The sequence below is a fragment of the Psammomys obesus genome, unplaced genomic scaffold (assembly GCF_907164565.1).
Source record: "Psammomys obesus unplaced genomic scaffold, mPsaObe1.curated_primary_1811, whole genome shotgun sequence".
Lineage (NCBI taxonomy): Eukaryota > Metazoa > Chordata > Mammalia > Rodentia > Muridae > Psammomys > Psammomys obesus.
Window position 1 is genome coordinate 2,033,886 of NW_026585894.1, and position 7,710 is coordinate 2,041,595.

The 7,710-nt window shown below is 37.5% G+C and overlaps 1 non-coding gene across 1 annotated transcript; it reads right to left on the reverse strand.

Moving 5' to 3' along the window:
• Positions 1 to 1,568: 1,568 nt before the first annotated feature.
• Positions 1,569 to 1,675, reverse strand: LOC129671059 (U6 spliceosomal RNA). Its single transcript, XR_008719308.1, has one exon. It is a non-coding gene; the product is annotated as a U6 spliceosomal RNA (small nuclear RNA).
• Positions 1,676 to 7,710: the final 6,035 nt, after the last annotated feature.

Here is a 7,710-nt window from a genome sequence, read left to right on the forward strand (position 1 = left end):
CTAAAGATTGTTTGGATATCCTCAGTGTCTGTTGTTATGTCCCCCTTTTCATTTCTGATTTTGTTGATTTAGGTAGTGTCTCTTTGCCTTTTAGTTAGGTTGGTAAGGGTTTGTCTATCTTGTTGATTTTCTTAAAGAAACAGCTCTTGGTGTCATTGATCCTTTGATTTTTTTTCTTTGTTTCTAGTTTATTGATTTCAACCTTGGTTTTGATTATTTCTAGCCATCTATTCCTCTTGGGTATATCTTATCTGCTTCTTATTCCCCCCCCCCGTAGGACTTTCATCTGAGTCATTAAGTTGCTTGCATGAGATGTTTCTAATTTCTTTTTTTCTTTTTTATATTAATCACAGGTTATTTACTTTGTATCCCAGCCATAGCCTCTTCCTTCGTTCCATCCCAATCCCACCCTCCCTCCCTCATCTCCTCCCTGCCCCTTTCCAAGTCAACTGATAGGGGAGGACCTCCTCCCCTCCATCTGACCCTAGCTTATCAGGTCTCTTCAGGATGGCTGCAATGTCCTCTTCTATGGCAAGGCTGCTCCTCCCTCGGGACAGAGCTGGGGAGGGATCAAAGAGCTCGCCATTGAGTTCATGTCAGAAATAGTCCCTGTTACCTTTACTAGAGGACCCACTTGGATACTGAACTACCATGGGCTATATCCGGGCAGGGGTCTAGTGAAGGTTGTTATTGCTGTGAACTTTCCTCTTTGCACTGCTTTCATTGTTTCCCATATGTTTGGGTATGTTTTTGTCTTCATTTTCATTGAATTCTAGCAAGTCTTTAATTTCTTTCTTTGTATCTTTCCTGACCCAGATGGCATTGAGAAGAGAGTTGTTAAGTTTCCAATTGTACGTAAGCTTTTTTATATTTCTGTTGTTGTTGAGGTCCAGCTGTAATCCACGGTGGTGTGATAGGATACAAGGGATTATTTCAATCTTGTTCTATCTATTGAGGCTTGCTTTGTGACCAACTTTATGGTCTATTTTGGAGAAGGTACCATAAGGTGCTAAGAAGAGAGTAAAATATTTTGTGTTTGTGTGAAAGTTTCTGTAGATGTCTGTTAGGTACACTTGATTCATGACATCTGTTTGAATCAGTGTTTCTTTGTTTAATTTTTGTTTTGTTGACCTGTATTTTTGTTGAGTGCAGTGTGTTGAAGTCTCCTTCTGTTATTGTAGAGGGATCTATGTGTGCTTTAAATTTTATTAATGTTTCTTTTACAAATGTGGATGTCCTTGTATTTGAGGAATGGATGTTGAGAATTGTTATGTGTTCTTGGTGGAATTTTTCTTTGGTGAGTATGAAATGAACTTCCCCATCTCTTTTATTATTAATTTTGTTTGAAAGTTTATTTTATTAGATATGAGAGTGGCTAATCTGTCTTGCTTCTTTGGTCCATTTGCTTGGAAAATCATCTTCTAGCTCTTTACTCTCAGGTAATATATATCTTGTGGCTTAGGTGTGTTTCTTGTATGTAACAGATTGTTGGGTCTTTTTAAAAAATCCATTCTGTTATTCTATATCCTTTTATTGTAGAGTGGAGTCCTTTGATGTTGAGCGAGATTAAAAATATGGACCTCTTCATGAAATTGCATGTCATCCTTGTTCAGGGGCCATGCTAATCACCTCTGTATCACAATTTTAGTATATGTGCTGCCGAAGTGAGTAATACATAAACCTGCTTAGAGTAGGTGCATAGCTTCATGTAAATCCTGATATGTTACAGATATACACATCACTCCAGACAAAACTTTGAAGCAACACTGGATAACCCATGACTAATAATTTTTAGGGTATATTACATTATTGTATAAGATGTTCCTTGGGATTTCTGTAGCAATCCAAAGAGACCACTAGAGATGAGCTCTTCTTAGGATCGATCATTTTTAATCACTTGTGAGTTGAAGTCCCAGATTATACCAGTACTGTGCATACATGTTAGCTATATCAAGCTGTCATAATAAAATACAAAAGACTAGGTTAATTAACAATAAAAAGTAGTATTAGCTCAGTTCTTAAGACACAGAGTCTGCAGGGATGGCTCCTTTTGAAGCTTCTGAATAGACAAATTCTTTGTGTTTCTTACTAGACTTCTCTTTATACATACTGTGTCCTAAATTCCCCCTTATGACCTGGAGAGGACAGAAGCTCCACAAGGACCAAATATATCTGGGCACAGGGGTATTTTATGAGACTGTATCTCCAACCAAAGACCATGTATGGATATAACCTAGAACCCCTGCTCAGATGTAGCCCATGGTAGCTCAGTATCCAAGTGGGTACCCTAGTAAGGGGAACAGGGACTATTTCTGACATGAACTCAATGGCTGGCTCTTTGACCTCCCTCTCCCCGGCCCCAAGGGAGGAGCAGCTTTTCTAGGCCACAGAGGAGGACAGTGCAGCCAGTCCTGAAGAAACCTGATAAGCTAGAGTCAAATGGAAGGGGAGGAGGACCTCCCCTATCAGTGGACTTTATAAGGGGCAGGGAGAAGATGAGGGAGGGAGGGTGAAGTTGGGAGGAAATGAGGGAGCAGGCTACAGCTGGGATTCAAAGTTAATAAACTGTAACTAATATTAAGAAATAAAATAAATTAAATTAATAAAAACAAAGATTCTTATCTCTGGTTTATTTCCTCTCCTACCGATCACTGTTAATAGAGTCATTTTTATAAAGATCCTAATACCTTTCCTCCATGGATTCTGTACCTACGGATTTAAACCTCCAGGATTGAAAATAGTGGGTGAAGATGTGTCAATACTGAATATCCACAGACATTTTTTTTCTGTCTTTACTCATGAAAAACTACAGAAGAAAGACTATTTACATAGCATTTACAGTGTATTCAGTATTACAGGTAATATAAATAATAATTGAATACAGTAAAGTTGTATATGGGCTCTAGTTGAACAGTATACTGTTTTATACAAGCGGTTTGCATTAGTACTTCTACTGACAACAAAGTTTATATATTCTTTTTTTAGGTATTTTTGTTTTTAAGTAAATTATTATCTTTGAGATTTATGGCACAGTGTTAAAGAATAAAAGAAAATAGTAGCTACAGTGAAATCTTTAACTTATTTATCTTCAAACATCATTGCTTTTTATAACAGCAGTTGAAATATCCATATTAAATGAATTCCCCATATACAATAAAATTTTGACCATAGTCCTCATGATTGAATTTATTTTTTTCTTTTATTTTTTTTAAATTTAAATTTATTTTTATTATTTATTCAATTTATATTCTGATTGTAGCTCTTCTCCTCCTAATCCTTCCCTCCTTTCTCTTCCCCCCCAACACCTCTCCCCTCTTCCTCAGAAAGGGGTGCCCTCCTACCCTACCATTTGACCACATCCTACCAAGTATCATTAGGAGTGCCTGTTCCTCTTCCTCTGTGGCCTGTCAGGGACTCCTACCAGGAGGAAGTGATCAAAAAGCAGGCAAGGGAGTTCATGTTATGACAGGATTTCAGACAACTTATTTAATATGTTGTTTAATAAGCTTTAGTCTCTGTAGACTGCTATACAAAGTATATATTCTTAAGTACTTTATGTAGCCTAGTACTTTAATATATTGACTGGGTGGTTGATATCCAGTTTATTATTGCTTACATTTCTACATGCAATATTCCTGTAGCCCCGAATTGTCCTACGGTACATCCTACCCTACAAAATGTAAGATTTTTTTTCTTCTTTTTCAAAATGTAGATCTTGTTCTTTTTTACCTAATGTCTCTGCTATCATCTTTCTTCATTCTAGTTGTAAAATATTTACAAACCCTAACTCTTTGATGTCACACATCCATGGCCTCTTTTTGACCTCTTTACTCTGAAATACAACTCATTCTGCTTTGCTTTAGTTTAAAAGTCTATGTGCATTGGGCACATGAGCTTTTCAGCACAGCCTAAACTAAAAACACTCTAATATCATCCTTAAATCACGTTTCTGATTATGATTCTCAGTTTGAGATTTGGGAAATGTGGTCACTGTAGAAGCAATTCCTCTTTACAGGCATATGCATAATTATGTATACTAATGTATCTCTAAATAAGAATAATGAATGATAATTAAGATATTACATTATGCACAGGTGCTCTCATTCTCAAAACTCACATTCAAAATGCCAATTGTTTCTTTTTTCTTTTAATTTTTAATTTTAATTAATTATACTTTATTCACTTTATATCTCCCCATAGCCCCCACCCTCCTCCCCTCCCAATTCCACACTTCGTTCCTCTTCTCCACACATGCCCCTCCCCAAGTCCATTGATAAGGGAGGTCTTCCTCTCCTTCCTTCTGATCCTAGTCTATCAGGTCTCATCAGAAGTAGCTGCACTGTCTTCCTCTGTGGCCTGGTAGGGTTGTTCCCCCCTCAGGGAGAGGTGATCAAAGAGCAAGCCAATCAGTTCGTGTCAGAGACAGTTACTGTTCCCATTATTATGGAACCCACTTGGACACTGAACTACCATGGACTACATCTGTGCAGGGGTTCTAGTTTATCTCCATCAATGGTATTTGGTTAGAGTATCAGTCTCAGAAAAGACCCCTGTGCCCAGATTTTTGGGTTCTGTTGCTCTCCTTGTGGAGCTCCTGTCCTCTCCAGGTCTTATTATTTCCTACTTCTTTCGTGAAATTCATTGCACTCTGTCCAAAGGTTGGCAGAACAACAACAGCACAGGCTCTAAAGGCAACAATCAATAAATGGGACCTCATGATATTGTAAAGCAAAGGACGTTGCAGTCAGAACAAAACAACTGCCTACAGATTGGGAAAGGATCTTCACCAACCCTATATCTGACAGAAGGCTAATATCCAGTATATATAAAGAATTCAAGAAGTTAAACAGCAACATATCAAATAATCCAATTAAAAAGTGGGGTAAAGAGCTAAACAGAGAATTCTCAACAGAGGAATATTGAAGGGCTGAAAAACACTTAAAGAAATGCCAATTGTCTTTTAACAACAACAAAAAAGATTCATAACAAACCTTCCTTGAACTTTATGACAAATACTTTTCTTAAGTTTTATGAAACATAAAGAGAAGAGGTATAATTGGATATATCACATTTGCTGGATTTTTCCTAGGCAGTGCCATTTTAAAAGTATGTGTCCCAGATTGGATTTTGTTATTGTAGCAGTCATTTAACCTTGAGATTTGGTTAATTCACTTTCTAAATAAAAATCCCCATTTTTGAAGGACTTGATGGAAACACTGCAGAATGAAGATTACTATTTGTCTTTTTCTAAGGTTGCTTTATTTCACCTTTCTCATTCTCACCTCTCTTTTTCATTCTTTGCTACCTGCAGGAATGAAAGCTCACAATTCCTCTGGCTTTTTGAATATGAATAAGATTTTGGAATGGGTTTATCATTAATACTAGTCCTATTTCCTGTATGCTTTAGTGTCTTTAGGACTGCTAACCATCTTTTAGCTCTCATAACCTTATTGCTGACTGCTTAGTTAAGTGATGATAAGAGAATAAAAGTTTATTGTCTTTTCACTAATGAAGGATAAAGGACATCTTATAGCATGTAATTTATGAGATAATGTAATAGATGCAGTGGGTTCTACTTCTGTATGTCTAGTGCCTAAAATACAGAGGGAAGCAGCAGAATAGGAATAAAGACAGTTAAACATTTTTACCTTTGTTCATAAAACATTTTATTAGAAAATTCAGATATATAACAAAACTAAAATAATCTTAAAGTGACTAACAGCAAAGTATCTCTGAACTATGAAAACAGCCTTTTCTTTTCAGTTTTCCTAGTGCACTATGGTTATATAAGCATGGGTTGGTGGTATGGTGTTCTCTTTTTATGTGTGTAACACGTAACTAAGAGAAGCATCTACCTTTTCAGGAAACACATATAAATACTGTATATTTGGGGAAATTTCTATAGCTTATTAGGTGCATAAAGACTATGACCACTCCCTTCCCCTGCTTCATAATTCTTGAACTGTCCTCTTCCACATGCATGCATTCTCCTCACCTCCTCTGATTCTAATTTGAGAACAAGAAAATCTAGACCACAGGAAATACTCAGCTGCTGCCTACTACAGATAGTTTAATGAAGCATGAAGTATGTTATTAAATTTAATTTTATTTATATATTTATTACAATTTATTCACTTTTTATCCCCAGTACAACCCCCTCCCTTGTCAGTCCCACCCAACCTCCTTCTTCTCCATCTATACCCATTCTCTAGTCCACTGAAACGGGATGACCTCCTCCCCTTCTATCTGTCCCTAACTTATAAGGTCTCAACAAGGCTGGTTGCATCATTTTCTCCTGTGGCCTGGCAAGGCTACACCCCCCAGGGGGAGGTAAAAACAGACCCTGTCACTGAGTTTATATCAGAGACAGCCTCTGTACCCCTTACTAGGGAACTCACTTGGAAACTGAACAGCCAATGGGCTTCCTTTGAAGAGGGGTTTTAGGTCCTCTCCTGCATGGTCTTGGTTGGAGTATCAGTCTCTGAAGTCCCCCTTGGAACCAGGTACTTTGGCTCTGTTGTTCTCCTTGTGGAGTTCCTGTCACTTCCAGATGGTTCTATCTCCCTCTTCTTCCATAAGGATTCCAGCACTCTTCCAAAAATTTGGCTATGAGTCTCAATATCTCCTTCCATACCTTGGTTGGTAGAGTCTTTCAGAGGTCCTTGTGGAGGGCTCCTGTCCTTTTCCTTGCCTTCTACTTTTGGTGTCTATTCTGTTTGTCCTTCTGAATGAGGATTAAGCATCTTCCCTAGTGTCTTCCTTGTTGGTTAGTTTTTTAGGGCTATAGATTTTAGGGTGTTTATCATATATTATATGTCTAATATCCACTTATAATTAAGTATATATCATTTCCGTCTTTCTGCTTCTGGGTTACCTAACTCAAGATAATCTTTTCTAGCTCCCAACATTTGCCTACAAATTTCATGATTTCTTTGTTTTCATTTCCTGAGTAGTATTCCATTGTGTAAATGTACCACAATTTCTGTATCCATTCCTCAGTTGAGGGACATCAGGATTGTTTCCACATTCTGGTTATTATGAGTAAGGGTGCTATGCACATGTTTAGGCAAATGTCCTTATTGAATGGTGGGGCAACTTTTGGGTATATGCATAGTAGTGGTATAGCTGGATCTTGAGGTAGCACAATTTCTAATTTTCTGAGAAAGTGCCAGATAGATTTCCAAAGTAGCTGTACAAGGTTACATTCCCACCAGCAATAGAGGAGGTTTCCCCCTTCTCCGCATCCTCCCCAGCATGCATTATCCCTTGAGTTTTTATCTTAGCCATTCTGATGGGGGTAAAGAGAAAAGTCAGAGCCATTTTGATTTTCCTTTCCTGAATGAATAAGGATGTTAAGAATTTCTTTGGGTGTTTCTCTGCTATTTGATATACCTCTGTTGATAGTTCTCTGTTTAGCTGTGTACCACAATTTTAAAATTGGATTGCTTGAATTGTTGGTCTATAACTTCTTTAGTTTTTATGTATTCTGGATATTACCCTCTTTCAGATGCAGGGTTGCTGAAGACCTTTAACCAGTATATAGGTTGTCATTTTGTTCTGATGACAGTGTCCTTTCCTTTACTGAAGCTTTTCAGTTTCATGAGGTCCCATTTACTAATTGTTGATATTAGTGCCTGTTCTGTTGGTGTTATGTTCAGGAAGTTGTCTCCTGTGTATGAGATCCAGGCTCATCTCGCTTGTTTTTCTAAT